This window comes from Callorhinus ursinus, unplaced genomic scaffold (assembly GCF_003265705.2).
Source record: "Callorhinus ursinus isolate GAN/ISIS: 27379988/994484 unplaced genomic scaffold, GSC_fseal_2.0 scaffold11, whole genome shotgun sequence".
NCBI lineage: Eukaryota > Metazoa > Chordata > Mammalia > Carnivora > Otariidae > Callorhinus > Callorhinus ursinus.
Window position 1 is genome coordinate 52,160,698 of NW_027397073.1, and position 16,779 is coordinate 52,177,476.

At 41.6% G+C, this 16,779-nt stretch overlaps 1 pseudogene; it reads right to left on the reverse strand.

The window, feature by feature from the left end:
• Window positions 1-2,388: 2,388 nt before the first annotated feature.
• Window positions 2,389-3,465, reverse strand: LOC112835257 (actin, cytoplasmic 1-like; annotated as a pseudogene).
• Window positions 3,466-16,779: the final 13,314 nt, after the last annotated feature.

Here is a 16,779-nt window from a genome sequence, read left to right on the forward strand (position 1 = left end):
AATTTAAATTAAAGAAAGGAAACCCCCCAAAAAGAAAATATAAGTATTCATATACATATACATATCTATATAGTTCTATCTGTATTAATATATTACAAACCATGACTTCATATCAATATCTCCAGTTCCACTCCAATACCACACAGGTGCTTAATACATAGGTTCAATAAGCAAGAATTGGCTTAGGGACACTTTTTCAGATTATGGAATTTAATACCCTGGAAAGGACCCCAGCAGATGTGGTAAACTCATGGATGAGGAGGCTGGATAAGATGATGCCTAATTCTCAGCCAAGTGGAAGTGCCTCGGTTGCTCTTGCAGAGAGTAGCAGAAGAAATAGAAAGGCTGAGTGAAGTGAGAATGCTGTGTAATACACAACGTAAATCCAGAAGAGCCCCCAAAGTTTCAGAGGAGGACCTTGAGGACAACCCATGCATGAAGGCCACAAGGAATGTCCTGGTGAGAAGGGCAGCAGTATCACTAGAAAGTTCAGTGGTAGCTCTTCTATAGACTGGGTTGACAGAGGAAGAGGCAAGCATAGCGCTGAGCTCATGAACATCCATGGGGATAATGGAGCTCTAAAGTAACAAAGGCCAGGAAGCTGCCCACAATGATGGACAAGGTCAGAAAAGTGGTTGAAGGGGCTTAATCTGAAGAAGTTGTGGAGGTGGTTAATAGAGATGGCGTCCCTAGGGGCAAAAGAGTAAGACAGAACTATACTCTCCTACTCTCTGTGATAATAAAGTCCAAAGAAATATACCAAGGAGGGGGTAATTTTTTTTAATTGATAGACTATTTTTTAGAGTAGTTTTAGGTTAACAGTGAAATTGAACAAGTATGGTTTTTTTAACTTCTACAATCAACAAAAAGCAAGAATACTAGAGCAGGGGGCTAAGGGTGGTCATATCCCTATAAAAAGTCATAATCCCTTGCTCAGTTCCCAGATCTGGGCCATTTTCAGATCTGAATCCCATTGACTGAAGAGGTAGCTGAGTCTCTAGAAGGAAGGACCTAGCAACCATCATGGCAAATGTTTACAGTGATGGAGGGCCCCTGGGTGGCTGAGTCATTAAGCGTCTGCCTTCGGCTCAGGTCGTGATCCCAGGGCCCTGGGATCGAGCCCCACATCAGGCTCCCTGCTCTGCAGCAAGCCTGCTTCCCCCTCTCCCGCTCCCCCTGCTTGTGTTCCCTTTCTCACTCTCTCTGTCAAATAAATAAATAAAATCTTTTAAAAAAAAATGTATACAGTGATGATTTCCCCAGTCCTTCCCCCAAAGAGACCCATAGCCACTTACTTAAGTGATTGTACAGTGTGAGAAGAAGACTAACCAAACTGTTTTAGGACTATTTGACACAGGATCTGAGTTAACATTAACCAAAAGCACCAACACAGATGCCCCCTCTATGAGAGTTGGGCCTACAAGGACTAATTAATGGAGTCCTGGCTAAAATCTGGCTCATCATATACCCATTGGGTCTATGGACCCACCCAAAGGTCATTTCCTCAACCCCCAAGTACATAACTGAAATTGGTATATTTGGGATTTGGAGTATAGCCCACAACCCCAATATGCAAGCATAAAAGCTATAATAGTGTGGAAAGCCATATGGAAACTGCTGAAACTACCAGCTTCGCCAAGATAGTAAATAAAAATAACATCATATACCAGGGTGGATGGCAGACATTAATGCCACCATTAAAGACCTGAAGGATTCAAAGGTGGTGAAGGATTCACTATCATATCTCCATTTAATTCACCAGTCTGGCTCTCTCAGAGATGGCCCCTGGAGAATGACATAGATTAAAACAATGAATAAATTTACAGGTGTAAATGCAAAACCTTTTCCAATTCAAAGCAAGTAATGACCCACCATGTTCTGGCAGAGAAACATCAGGCAAGAAAGGAAACTGAGTGAGAAGGCTTGGACTTTGCCAACCCTATAAGACTAGCAAGACAGAAATAACAAGTGGTCCAATAACTCTTGCCAGCCTCTAGAGAAATCCTGGAATAGTCAGTTCTTACGCATTAATACTCCACACATATCAAGAAATTGATGGTCTTGCAAATTCTCACCAAGCCAATGGATTTCTCTTCTATAAACCTGTTCTTTCACCTTAGTTAGAAAGTGACTAAGCCACATGTACTAAGGATTTAAATCAAAGACATATGCAGGGTTTTAAACATATGCAAGGGAACACTTAACTTGAATACAACATCAAAGTCAGCAGCAAATTCTACAATCCAGTGCTAATAATAGATACAACCTTCAATGATAACTTTCTTTCAAAGGTTTATTCCAGTTTCATGAGGCCAGCAGGAGGTGAGGCAAATGTATACTTCTGAGTCACCTCATGCAGCAAATGCAGTGAATCTTCTTTCAGACAATTTAGAAACATCTGCAGTGAATGATGGAGGGTCCCAACTTGTCCTTCTTCTGCTTGCTGATCCACATCTGCTGGAAGGTGGCTAGTGAGTCCAGGATGGAGTCTCTAATCCACACCAAGTATTTACTTTCAGGAAGAATGATGATCTTGACCTTCATTTTGCTGCGAGCTGGGGCAGTAGTCTATTTCTGCATCTTATTGGCAATGTCAGAGTACATGACGGTCCCACCAGACACACCATGTTGACATACAGGTCCTTCTAAATTTCAACATCACACTTCATGATGGAGTTAAATGTAGTCTCATGGATATGGTCTCACAGGACTCAATACCCAGGAAGGAGAAACGAAAGAGCTTCTCAACACCAGAGCCACTCATCGCTCATGTGATCACCTGGCTATCTGGATGCTCATAATTCTCCTGGTAGGAGGAGGACAAAGTGGTGGCCATCTCCTGCTGCAGGTCCAGAGTGACACAGCAGAGTTCTTGATTTTTTGCTCAGTTGTGGAGGTGAAGCTGTAGCCATGTTCCATGAGGATCTTCATGAGGAAGTCAGCCAGGTCCCAGCCAGCAAAGTCCAGACCCAGGATGACTGAGGTTGGGTATAGCCCTAGTAGATCCCTAGGGCCCATGACAATACCAGAGGTGTGAGCAGAGGCATAAAGGGATAGCACAGCCTGGATGGCCATGCACATGACCCAGGGTTGAAGGTCGCAAACGTGATCAGAGTCATCTTCTGTCTGTTGCTCTTGAGGTTCAGGAGTGCCTCAGTCAGCAGTCCCAGGTGCTCCTCCAGAGCAACATGTAGCTCATTATAGAAGGTGTGGAGCCAGGTTTTCCCCAATTCAGTTGGTGATGATGCCGCGCTCCATGTGGTACTTCGTGGTCAGTGTGCAGCAATTGCTCTGGGCCTTGTCACCCATGTAGCTGTCCTTCTGCCTCATGCTCACCGTGATTTACTGGTGTTGGGTGCCTGACAATAAATGGGAACGTGTCTAGGGGTCATCATACCCAGCAAAGCCAACTTTACACATGCCAAAGCCATTGTCAATGGCTAGTGTGATGATTTCTTCCTGCATTGCGATCTGCGGAGGCTGGTAGAGGAGCCAGGAGGCTGAGACACAGGAACACGTGGAGTGCAGGCTGGCTGCAGCAAGTAACATCACAAGTCTGTGTATGTTATCATTGTCTACGGTTTCAGTTGGTGACTTCTCTTTGTTCTAAGCATTGTTTAAAATAGTTTTAAATTTCCACATAGAAGAAGTTTTGGCCCTTCGATTTTTATTAAATTTTAGTTATATTGTGTTGTAATTAGAGAATACTGTCTTTACTGTTTACTGTTTGGACTTTGCTGAGGCTTTTTTCTTTGTGGCCTAATAGTTTTTGTGAGTATTCATGGGCAACTGAAAGAAAAGTGTATTGCCTCTTTAGGATATTTAACTGGACATATTATCCATCAGATCTACCTTATCAACTATATAACTAAGGTTTCCATAATTATTTTTTATTTACTTGAGAAACAAAAAGACTAAGTAATTTTATCAAGTTCTTGGTAGTAAATGGTAATGTTCTTTAGGGAAGGGCAAAACTGAATTGAGGCAGTTTGACTTCAGAACCTCAACTCTTAATTATATCATGCTGACTTGTGTGAGTATTAATTAGATTTTTCTCTGTGTGGCATCACTGGGGTGTCAAGCCATTCAGTAGGAGGAAGAGAGTTCTCCCAGGGGAAATCAATAAAAAAGATTGTGAGGACATGGGAGTTTGTGAAGCAATTTAGCAAGGTATCCAGGAAGTCAGGTAATTCTCTGAGGAGGTGAGGAATTGTGCAAATTATAACACAACTAGAGAGAAAGGATCTGTAAATTAATGGAATATGGGTCAGTGAAGTTGCCAAGGCTGTGCATACTTAGCAAGGTTGCAGTGTGGTGGGGCAGGGAAGGTGGAGTTAAATTGGGGGTTATAAACGGCTGATGTCGAGCAACAGAGTGATTGGGGACAAAGCTCCACCAACAATCTGTAAGAGGGTTGTGATAGTGAGAGAGTCACTCCTTACAGACCTCTCAACCTCTGACTGGGGAGGAGGATAGGAGCTCTGAAGCAGGAGACTCCACCCACCAGACAACTGCAGGGGTAAGACCCAAGCAGGGAAGGCCCCTGAGGCGTTTGCCTGTGAAAGAGAGGTGACAGCTCCATTGTGGTGAGGATAGGGTAATGAGCAGCTCTCTACTGGCGAGACTTTCAACTCCTCAGAAAGGAGAAAGACGTCTGCGCTGAGGAAGCTAGATTGTTCACTAGCAGAAATGAGCTCACCTTAGGGAAGTCTTTTGGTATTATGCCTAAAAGAGGACACAAACCAGAGCAGTATAGTTACAAGGAAAAATTACTCCCTGCTTATCTTTAGGCCTCAGAAGTAGAAAGAATATTTGTTCTCGGGGCGCCTGGGTGGCTCAGTCGGTTAAGCGTCTGTCTTCGGCTCGGGTCATGATCCCAGGGTCCTGGGATCAAGACCCACGTCAGGCTCACTGCTCAGGGGGGAAGCCGGCTTCTCCCTCTTCCTCTGCCTGCCGCTCCCCCTGCTTGTGCTCTCTCTCTCTCTCAAATAAATAAATAAAATTTTTAAAAGATTTTATTTATTTTTTTTTGACAGAGAGAGACAGAGGAAGGGGTAGGCTTCCCTCTGAGCAAGGAGCCCAACGCGGGGTTTGATCCCAGGACCCTGGGATCATGACCTGAGCCGAAGGCAGATGCTTAACAACTGAGCCACCCAGGTGCCCCAATAAATAAAATCTTAAGGAAAAAAGGAATATTTGTTCTTTACAAATTAGTTACCCAAGCTCATAAGAAAAGATCTTTCATCTTTGCTCACAAGGACAGACAATGCAAAACTCCACCAATACGCTGGGAGAGAAATGGAATGGTTGTAAAACTGATTTCCTAGGTATCTGACAGTTTTGGGTTGGGGAAGGTGAGATTAGGTCTGATTGAGAGGTTTGGTTTCTTAGGCACAAAGTTATTTGGACCGTGGAAAAGGAAGTCCAGGTCTGCTCTCATCCCTACAGCCTCATGCCTCATATCCTGGAAGAGAAATATGGAGAGGTAGAACAGCTGGTTACTTGAAATTGTCCATTCTCAAGCAAGCAAGAGAAGATGTGGAATTAAATCAGGCCAGGAATGGAGGTGGCTGCGGAGGAGGGGGAGAGGCTGAAGTGGCTGTCACACATCCAGCAGGAATCCTCTGGAGGAAGGTGATGAGCAAGCAGTAGGTGCCAAAGGCAGCAAATCCCCTATCAGCCTGTGGTGGATATTCCCTATCTGCAGGTGAAGACAAGGTGAGTAATTGGGTAACTAGCAACTGAGGACAGCATATCCTGGTGTTTTTCCTTAAGGAAAGCTCTATTCTGGGACAAAGAAAGGGAACTTGGGGAGCTTCATCATGTGAGGGGGATAGTGTGGCTTCTAGGGAAAGGGAAAATAAGGAGACTCCACCTCTATGGGACAGTCACTCTGAGAGTTGAAGTCACCCAGAACTAACAAAAGCCAGTTATAGCCCACCAACCGAAGAAAAGGCCATCAGGTCATACCTGGGGTTTATTGTTAGGAAGAACTGATCATGGGATGTCTCAGTAAGATAGAATAGGGTTTGTGTGTGTGCTGGTCGATTCTAAGAAGGGATGGGTTGTTAGCCATGCTTGCAACTGCAGTAGAGTCTTCAGTGTGTTTTGTTAGAAACATTGTTCTGTTGGCCTAAATCCCATTGAGAACATTGTTTATCACAGTCTGACTTCTTTCAGAGTTGGACCACACTTTCTCAGGCTCAAATTAGATTAAAGGTCCTGGTTGGAGAAAGTAATTTGGCTGAGTGGAAGCCCATGGAAAAGCCTCAGGAGGGTTGTAGCTCTAGAGGAGCAGTCAAGGAAAAATTCCATGAAAGCAGACCAGTGGGAAATATGGCTTGTGTAAAGGCAGGAGGCTGCTCAGTAGTAGTTCGAAGATCTAAGGCAGCCTCACCTCAGACACCCAGAAGCTGTTCCCTGCACTTCCATGGATACTTTACTCTGTGAGGAGATTTTGGCACTTGGGGAGAGAATAACAAAATCATATTAAGTGTAAGATACCACGTACTTCCTCTTCCTGTTGTGGTTGGCTTTGCACTAGAAAACACCTTGAGGAATTTGGCTTTGAGTTGTAAGCAGTTTTTTTCTCAGGCAAGCTAAGTTGGAGACAATACACTATTTACTATAAACTTCCTTAGTTCTGAAAAAGCAACAGGGTGGGACAGATTTAGTTTTGTAATGTTAGGCAAAAATATTCTCTAAAATGGGAAGGGTTGGTTTACTGTGAATCTAAAAATCTGAAATGTTCATGGGACCCTGTAAAATATTAATACACATTGTGTGCGCGCGCGCGCGTGTGTGTGTGTGTGTGTGTGTGTGTACTTGTAACTCTACTCAACTTCTTTCTTCTTTTTTGAGAAGCCTTTTTTTAGGTTTAGATCACAGGAACAGGAGGAGGGACACACCCAACAGCTGTAGAAGCAGGAAACATCTACTCTAAAGCTGAAGAACAAAAACATGAACATTGAGAGTGTTTGCACATATTTTGTTCCAACTAACTTTCTTTAAAAAGTCCACATTTCATCCATGTGTGATGCGGAATGGGGATGCTTGTTTCTCCTTGTGCAATGTATCCAGCCTGAGTTAGGCAATTTTATCTTTGCAAATTTATTGTTTCCTTTGGAGAGTATTTCTTTTCTAGATCACATTCCAGAAGCATTAGGAGCTAAATCCCATTAGACAGCAGGGAGGCAATTAATTATAGGAGGGATGTTCACCTCATGCTGAAGGAGGGTCTGTGAAGAGGAATAGGCCTAAGCTTGGTTGAGGTCAGTATGAACTAAATTACTGATGAGACCATTTAGAACTAAAAAATAAAGATGTTTTATAAAGATGAGGAACGTGAAAAATACAAGTTATCCTTGTTTTTCATAATTTATGTGGTTATGTAAAAGTAAATGAGCTACTTGTGTATCTCTGGTAGGGATGCTGACTCCCACCTTTATGACAGTCCAGCTACTTTATAAGGGAAGATGAGTAGTATCCAGTTTTCAGGGAAAAGCTTCTCTTTCAAGAAAGTGAAACCTAGAGGGGCACCTGGGTGGCTCAGTCGTTAAGCGTTAAGCATTAAGTGTCTGCCTTTGGCTGCGGTCATGATCCCAGGGTCCTGGGATCAAGCCCTCCATTGGGCTCCCTGCTCAGCGGGGAGCCTGCTTCCTCCTCTCCCACCCCCCCTGCTTGTGTTCCCTCTCTTGCTGTGTCTCTCTCTGTCAAATAAATAAATAAAATCTTAAAGAAAGTGAAACCTAGATAGGAAATGGAAACTTAGTCCATGGGGAAACTTCTTTCTCTCTGCATTTTGTTTGGGAACTATATTGGAAATAAGGTAGCATGTTTGAGAGACTACTGATTGTTAGGGGAAGACCACCTCTGCCCATCTGAAGGCAGGGGATATAAGCTGCAAATGATTCAACAGTTATTTTGTAAATCAGACTACATATTCTTTTCTATATTCATCACCCTTTTGTCCCCTTTGGTCCAGTCTTTCTCGAAATGTGGTATTTGGACTACCTCCACTAGAATCACCTGGAAGTTGTTAAAAATAAAAATTCCTAGTCCCATACAGTAGGGGCACACCTCAGAGATATTGTGGATTCTGTTCCAGTCACCACAATAAAGTGACTATTGCATTAAAGCAGGTCAAATGAATGTTTTGGTTTCCCAGTGCCTATAAAAGTTATGTTTACACTATACTGTAGTCGATTAAGTGTACAATAATAGCATTATATCTAGAAACAAGGTACATATCTTAATTTAAAAATACTTTATTGCTAAAAATTAAAGCTAATCATCACCTGAGCTTTCAGTGAGTCATATTCTTTTTGCGGGTGGAGGGTCTTGCCTCTGTGTTTATGGCTATTGACTCATTAGGGTGGTGGTTACTGAAGGTTGAGGTAGCTAAGGCAATTTCTTAAAATAAGACAACAATGAAGTTTGCCACATTAACTAACTCTTCCTTTTATGAATGATTTCTCTGTAGCATGAATGCTGTTTGATAGCATTTCACCCACAATAGAACTTCTTTCTAAATTGGAGTCAATCCTCTCAAACCCTGTCGCTTCTCTACCAACTCAGCTTATGGAATGTTCTAAGTCCTCTGTTGTCATTTCAACAATGTTCACAGCATCGTCACCAGGAGTAGTTTCCACCTGAAGGAACAACTTTCTTTGTTCGTCCATGAGAAGCAACCCCTCATCCACTGAAGCTTTATCATGAGCTTGCAGCAGTTTGATCACATCTTCAGGCTCCACTTCTAATTCTGGTTCTCTTGTTATTCCCACCACAACTGCAGTGGCCTCCTCCACTGAAGTCTGGAAGCCCTCAAAGTCATCCCTTAGAGTTGGAATCAACTTCTTCCACACTCCAGGTAATGTTGATATTTTGACCTCTTCCCATGAATCACAAATGTTCTTAATGGCATCTAGAAGAGTGACTCTTTTCCAGAAGACTTTCCACTGACTTTGTGCCCAGATCCATCAGAGGAATCACTGTCTGTGGAAGCTATAGCCCTACGAAATGTATTTCTTCAATAATAAGACTTGAATCAAAATTACTCCTTGATCCATGAGCTGCCAAATGGATTTTGTGTGAGCAGGCATGAAAACAACATACATCTAACTGTACATCTCCATCAGAGCTCTTGGGTCACCAGGTGCATTATTAGTAAGTACTATTTTGAAAGGAATCTTTTTCTGAGCAGTGGGTCTCAACAATGGGTTTAAAAGATTCAGTAAGCTGTGTTGTAAACAGATGTGCTGTCATCTAGGCTTTGTTGCTCTACTTATAGAGCAAACACATAGTAAATTTAGCACAATTCTTTTTTTTTTAAGATTTATTTATTTATTTTAGAGAAAGAGAGAGAGCATGAGCAGGGGGAGAGGCAAAGGGAGAGGGAGAAAATTCTCAGTCTCCCTGCTGAGCGCAGAGCCTGACACAGGGCTTGATTCCAGCACCCTGAGATCATTACCCAAGCTGAAATCAAAAGTCAGACGCTTGGGCGCCTGGGTGGCTCAGTCGTTAAGCGTCTGCCTTTGGCTCAGGTCATGGTCCCAGGGTCCTGGGATTGAGCCCCGCATCGGGCTCCCTGCTGGGCGGGAAGCCTGCTTCTCCCTCTCCCACTACCCCTGCTTGTGATCCCTCTCTCTCTGTGTCTCTCTCTGTCAAATAAATAATAAATAAAATCTTTAAAAAAAAAGTCAGACACTTAACCAACTGAGCCACCAGGTGCCCTAATTTAGCATGATTCTTAAGACCCCGAGAATTTTCAGAATGGTAAATGAGCATTGACTTCAACTTAAAGTCACCACTGCAGTAGCCCCTAACAAGAGAGTCAGCCTGTCATTTGGAGCTTTGAAACCAGGCATTGACTTCTCCTCTCTAGCTGTGAAAGTCCTAGATGGCATCTTCTTCCACTAGAAGTGTATTTTGTCTACACTGAAAATCTGTTGTTCAGTGTAGCCACCTTCAGTAATGACCTTAGCTAGAGCTTCTGGATCACTGGCTGCAGCTTCTCCAACAGTACTTGCTACTTCACCTTGCACTTTGATATTATGGAGACTATTTCTTCCTTAAACTTCATGATCCACCCTCTGCTAGCTTCAGACTTTTCTCCTGAAGCTTCCTCACCTCTCTCAGCCTTCACGGAATTGAAGAGAGTCAGGGCCTTTCTCTGGATTAGACTTTGGCTTAAGGGAATGATGTGGGTGGTTTGATCCTCTAGCCAGACCACTCAAATTTTCTCCATCTCAGCAATAAGACTATTTAGCTTTCTTATCACTCACGTGTTCACTGGGTTAGTGCTTTTAAATTCCTTCAAGAACTTTTGCTTTGCACTCATAACATGGCTAAATGGTGCAAGAGGCCTTAGCTTTTGGTCTGTCTCATCTTTCAACATGCCTTCCTCACTAAGCTTGTTTCTAGCCTATGATTTCAAGGGAGAGATGCGAGACTGTTCCTTTCCCTTCAACACTCAGAAGCCATTGTAGGGTAATAAATTGGCCTAATTTTAATATTGCTGTGTCTTGGGGAATAAGAAGGCCCAAGGAAAGGGAAGGAGACAGGGAACGCTCGTGGGTGTAGCAGTCAGGACACACACACACACACACACACACAGCATTTGTCACTAAGTTTGTGATTTTACATGTGCACAGTTCATGGTGCCCCAAAGTAATTACAATAGTAACATCAAAGATCACTCATCACAGATCACCATAATGAATATGATAATAATGAAAAAGTTTGAAATACTGCAAGAATTACCTAAATGTGACACAGAGACACAAAGTGAACAAATGCTGTTGGAAAAATGGCATCAACAGACTTGTTCTATGTAGGGAGGCCACAAACCTTCAATTTGTTAAAACAAAACAAAACAAAACAAAACAAACAGACAAAAAAAGCCAAACAAAAAATATAGTATCTGTGAAATGCAATAAAGTGAAGCATGATGAGATAAGGTATGCCTATACTTGACTCATTTAAAATATCTTTCTAGGTTCCATTCCTAGGCATGGAACCTAGGAATCTGTATCTTAAACACCCTGTACAGGTTTCTTTTTTCTTATGCATACTAAAGTCTGATCACCGCAGCAGGATCTCAGCTGTGCTGCCCGCAATTAAGGAGAAGATCTGTGTTCATGACAGTGATAGAATTTTAAAGAGGGAACTGGTGGTGAAAACATAAAGAGATTCCCACGTGGATGATTGGAGCTTCACTATCTAGCTTTTTTATAGAGCTTGTGTGTAAATTCACCGTCTATTGCCAATTGAGAAGACTTTAGTTTGTTGTTGCTGGAGATGGTAATTTCCTGTAGACTTTGACTCTTTCTTTCTAGAGAAGCTTGTAAATACCTTATCTTCGATTTGCCACCAGATGAAGCCTGAAACTTCCAAGTTGGGCTGTTGTTAAATCCTTACAAAGGTGGTTTTCTTTGAGTCAGGCAATATCTTTCTGCAACCATTTGAATAGGATCTCCCTTGGGTGTTCGGTTCTATCTTCTCCAAGTACTCCAGTGATTCACCAACATTTTATTTGGAGCCAGAATCAAAGGTTGGAAGCTAATGATCTGGCTGTTGTGTGGCCTCACGGAGCCTCTGAGGTACCCAAGTGCTCACACAGGACTGATGGCAGCCTCAGAAACAGTGAATACTTCCTCCTTTAATTCTTTCTCGCTGCCTCACTTACCTGCCAAGCCCAACCTACCATATGCTTACACACTGTCAGTCCCATCCTTCCTGCCTCCTTCCCTTCCCTCTGCATGAGTTAAGTCATTACTAATCTATAAAAGCAAAACTCACACTCCGTACCGCTTCCAGAATGATTAAGCATATCATACACTATAGTTAGAAGCAAAATTAAACCATTTAGTGTTGTTAGATACACTGAAAATAGTACAGTCATCCTGACTTGTTCTGGTCTCCAGAATAATAAACCCTGGGAAATTTCCTGCAAACCTGGATTCTCTAAAAAAAAAAAAAAAAGTTGGGTTTTTTTTTTTCCCACTATGAACAGGCTAATGTGAAGTTGGCACCCTTGATCATTTTACCTTTCTTTCCCTTTAAGTGTGTTTTGAATTTGGTGAGCCAGTCTTTCCAGCTTCCTCAGAAAGTCTGACACTTTTGCACTGATGATGAGTAAAGTTTGTCCTTCCTTTCCTAAATGTGACAGTCTCCTCAATATTCCTTTGGTGCGCCCTTCCAGCCCTTTCTAATGGGCCCTCCAGAATCCCTTCCATTGTACTAAGATCATTTCTATTTCTCCCCATCTCAATAAAAGCATCATTATCCAGCCAGTGGCCTAAACCCAAAACCTAATAGTCATTCATGACTCCTACCTCTCTCCAACTCCCTTCTCTTACATCCGAAAAGTCTTTCATACTAGTCCATAACACAACCAAGACCTCTTTATTTATTTATTCATTTATTTATTTAGGTATGGGAGTTTTTATATTTTAATCTATTTGAAACCATCTTTACTGAGATATAATTCACAGACACATAAAATTCACCCATTTAATGTGTACAGTTCAATAGTTGTATGTATAGTCACAGAGTTGTGCAACCACAGTCTAACCTTAGATATTTTTATCACCCCAGGAAGAAATCAGCACCCTTTAGCCATTAATAATCTCTCACTTGGGTTCCCATAACAGCCTCCAACAAGTTATTAGTTTAAGCACTTGTGATGCATTCTTCATACTACAGTCAGAGAGAACTTTCTAAAGTACAAATCTAAGTGTACCTTATCCTACATTAAAAACCTTCAATAGTTCCTTACTCCTATTGTCGTCCTGACACAGTACAAAACCTTTAAGTTGAATCGAGGGTCTTTAGAACTAACCCTTTTTCTTAGTTCAGGCATAAATAATATTTTAGAATCATCTGGGGACCATGTGGGACTTCAGAAAATTGACAAACCCCAATAATGTGTATGCAAAGGTTGATATGTGCTCAGATATGTTCTCCTCCTCTCCTGGAGAAAAGATGACAAATTGCATTAGATTTTCCAAGGTTTAGATTATCTAGAAGAGCAGATTAACTATATGTAGTTTTACTCATTTTATAATTTTGTATTGTTTGTACTTTTATTTCACTTATGGAGTGGGAGACACAATCACATTTTCAGAGTTTGAGGTTTCTAAAGATCATTCTGTCCTGGGGCGTGTCGAGGGGATAAGCAGTCCAGGGCACAAAAGTCTTACTTGGGGGGAATAAAATCTAAAGTGTGCCTTGTTATTTATTTATTTATTTTATAATTATTATTTTTTAAGATTTTATTTATTTATCTGAGAGAGAGAGAATGAGAGATAGAGAGCATGAGAGGGAAGAGGGTCAGAGGGAGAAGCAGACTCCCCGCTGAGCAGGGAGCCCGATGCGGGACTCGATCCCAGGACTCTAGGATCATGACCTGAGCTGAAGGCAGTCGCTTAACCAACTGAGCCACACAGGCGCCTGAGCCTTGTTATTTAAACTAAGGGTGTGGGGAGGTGGTTGGTAGAGGACAGAGTTGGGGGGGGCACAGAAAAGGGAAAGGAGTCTATTGGAGGGAGGGAATGGAATGTCAGCACCACCGTGAGTCTGATCCTTATACCCTGGGTTTGGGATGGGGGATGCCTTTTTATTCATCTTTGAATCCCTAGTGCTTGGCACACAATAGGTTTAGGATTGGCAGCAAGTGCCGAATGGATTAACAAATAAATGAATACTTCTAATAAGGCATCCCAGTTATTTATTTTTCTGTGCCTGTTTTATTAATCTGACTCATTAACCTTACACCCAGTACTTGTTGAATTGTCCTCAGTTGCATAGCTAGATGGCGGCTAGCTCATAGCTCACTTCGCTTGTCCTCACCACCATGCTGACTCTTTAATGCTGTACAAATAAACGTATGCTTCTCCTCTGAGACTTCTCAGAGGCTCACAAACCACAGTTTCTTTTCTGATCATTAGTTTCATTTCTTCTCGGTTAGCCACACCTCTTATGGGTAAGCAACATTTTTCTGAAGCTGTGAATTTCAAATATTCAAACCCTTGTATTTTAGGTGAATACAGATGTTTTATCTAATGTACTGAAAAGAGCACAATAAGTGCGTACTTTTGAATCTGCCATGGTGCCTAATTGTCTGCTGTGGAACTCTAATGTCTTAATGGAACTCTAATGTCTAATGTCTTCAAATGCCATCTGAAAAAAAGCTTGATGTGTTTGCCAATACAGCACTTTGCCTCCAACTTCTAGTTGATCAAAACAAGGTTTATTAAAACTGAAACTTTCAGGAAAAACAACCAATTTTGCCTAAACTTTAAACAATACTGACAAATATTAGAACTTATTTTGAATGAGATTTATGATTCTTACCAGTGTATAAGTTTTCAAAACAATGACATACCGTAGCACTTTAGCACAGTTTTAGAGGATTTCAAGAAAACTTGATACTTGGTGTGAATATATGTAGAGGTAAAATAGGGAACAGAATTAATGGAAAAAATGGTTCAGTTCACAGTATCGTATGAATCCCAAGTGAACTTATCCATAGTGTATAAGTGTTTAGGCTTCAGAGTCAAATAAATTTGGATTTGAGTCCCAGCTTTGTCAATTACTAGCCATATGACCTTGGGCAAGTGATTTTCCTTTATGTCTCAGTATAGAAATAATATCTATCCAACAGAATCAATTGAAATAAGTGCCTCAGTTATTCAATAATGGCAGTTATTATTATGACAACATTCATGGTAAGAATATCAATCTGCAACGTATCAATCGTGGTTTTTAGCTGCAAGGAAAAAAAATGATCTCTGGCTCTTGTAAAAACATATACAATATTTTTGACTAGGAATCTATGTAGCTTGTGGATTTCTTGGGAGGTTGGCACACCCGACTTGAGAGCTACATAGCCAAAAGCATAAGGAGACTCAAGAACTGCTTCCATGAGGACCCCACTGCTAGCTGTTCCTTGCACAGTGGACACACTCTACCCTGGGCTAAGGGTGCGTCTGTTGCCTCCACTAGGTGGGTGCTGTGGTCGCTGCCCCATTAATGTCTGATTGGTCACATGAGTGCATCGCAGAGGCCTGGGAGACTAGAACAAGGAGTTTCTGGAATCTACAGTCACACTTTCAGTCAGAGATGTGCTCTGTCTGGCACCTACATTTATATGATGGGAATCCTCCAAACATAGGAGGAGATTGAGAGGCTGAGTGGCCAAAAATACACAAGTATGCACTATCCTTCCCAGGGAGCCACAAATTTTAGAGATTGCCTTGACTCCTCTCTTTTCCCCCATACTCCACATCCAATCCACTGGCAAATCTGTCAGCTTCACCTTCAGAATATTTCAGAATCTGACCACTGCACCTCCGCTCTACCACTACCAGCCTAGATCAAGCCCTTATTATCTCTTGCCTGGATTACTGACTCAGCCTCCAGTCATTCAGCCTCTTACAGTCTATCTTCAACATAGCAGTCAGAGTTCTCTTAAAAAATATGTCAAGGGGCACCTGGGTGGCTCAGATGGTTGAGCATCTGCCTTCAGCTCAGGTCATGATCTCCGGGTCCTGGGATGGAGCCCCAGGCCAGTCTCCCTGCTGAGGGGGGAGTTTGCTTCTCCCTCTGCCTCTCTACCCCCACTCATGCTCTCTCTCTCTCAAATAAATAAAAATCTTTAAAACGTTTGACTTAAAAAAATATGCCAGACCATATCATTCCTTTGTTCAAAGTTCTCCAGTACTTTCTCTTTTGTTCAGGGTGAATGCCAAAATTATCATTGTGACCCACAAGGCCCTTTCCATTAGTCTTTCTCTCCCCCATTCATCTCTCTATTATTATTATTCTCACCCTCTATTACTCTATCACAATGCCAGCCATGTTCGAAACTCAGGATCTTTGCACTTGTTTTTCCCTCTGCCAGGAACATTTGTCTCATTGATCTTTACAACTTGCTCCTCTATTTCCTTCAGCTTTCTTCTCAAATATCACCTTATCAGAAAATGTTCTCTGACCATTATATAAAATTGTGACCCTCTGGCCCCCAGGACTCCCATCCTTTTAAATTTTTCTCTATAGCACATTAATCACCATCTGACATTCTGTATATTTCATTGTTAAATTGTTTCTGCCTCCCCCTATTGAATATGAGCACCAGCAAGACAGGAAATTGATTTGTATCCTCAACATCTAGTTGACACACAATAAATATTTGATGAATGAATGAATGATAATAGATCTTTAATTATCACTTTATTCATCTTCTAAATAAGGTACTATAAGGTACCCTACTTACTGTACAAAATGTACGAAACAGTGTCCACACAAAATGTCATCTTTCCTTCACACTGTTGCCAGAGTCATGTTTTTAGGATAGATCTTATTATGCCACTCACAAATATATGATTTTTCTCTTGCTTCTGACTGCTGATAAGTGTGTTTCTCAATTTGGGGTATGAGAGGATGGAAAAATCACAGGATAAAGTGATACATCATTCTAGCCCAGAGGGTCAATTGTACTTTTAGCATTTGAGGGAGAAAGTTTCCAATTTTATTCCTCTTAAAAAGTTTGCCACATGCGTGTTTATATACAAATAGAATCAAGTTTTTCCATTTAGTTCAGTTAGGTAAAAATCATGAAAATCCAGGAAGGAAAAAAAATGTGTATAAAGCAGTGAGTGATTAGAAAATTTGTTCCTTCTGTGTTGTTAAGTAGCCTTGTCTATTTATGTTCTAACTGAATCAGAATGCACAGGGTAGTTAAGAACAATATGAAAAAGGATTTGGGGGAATCACATA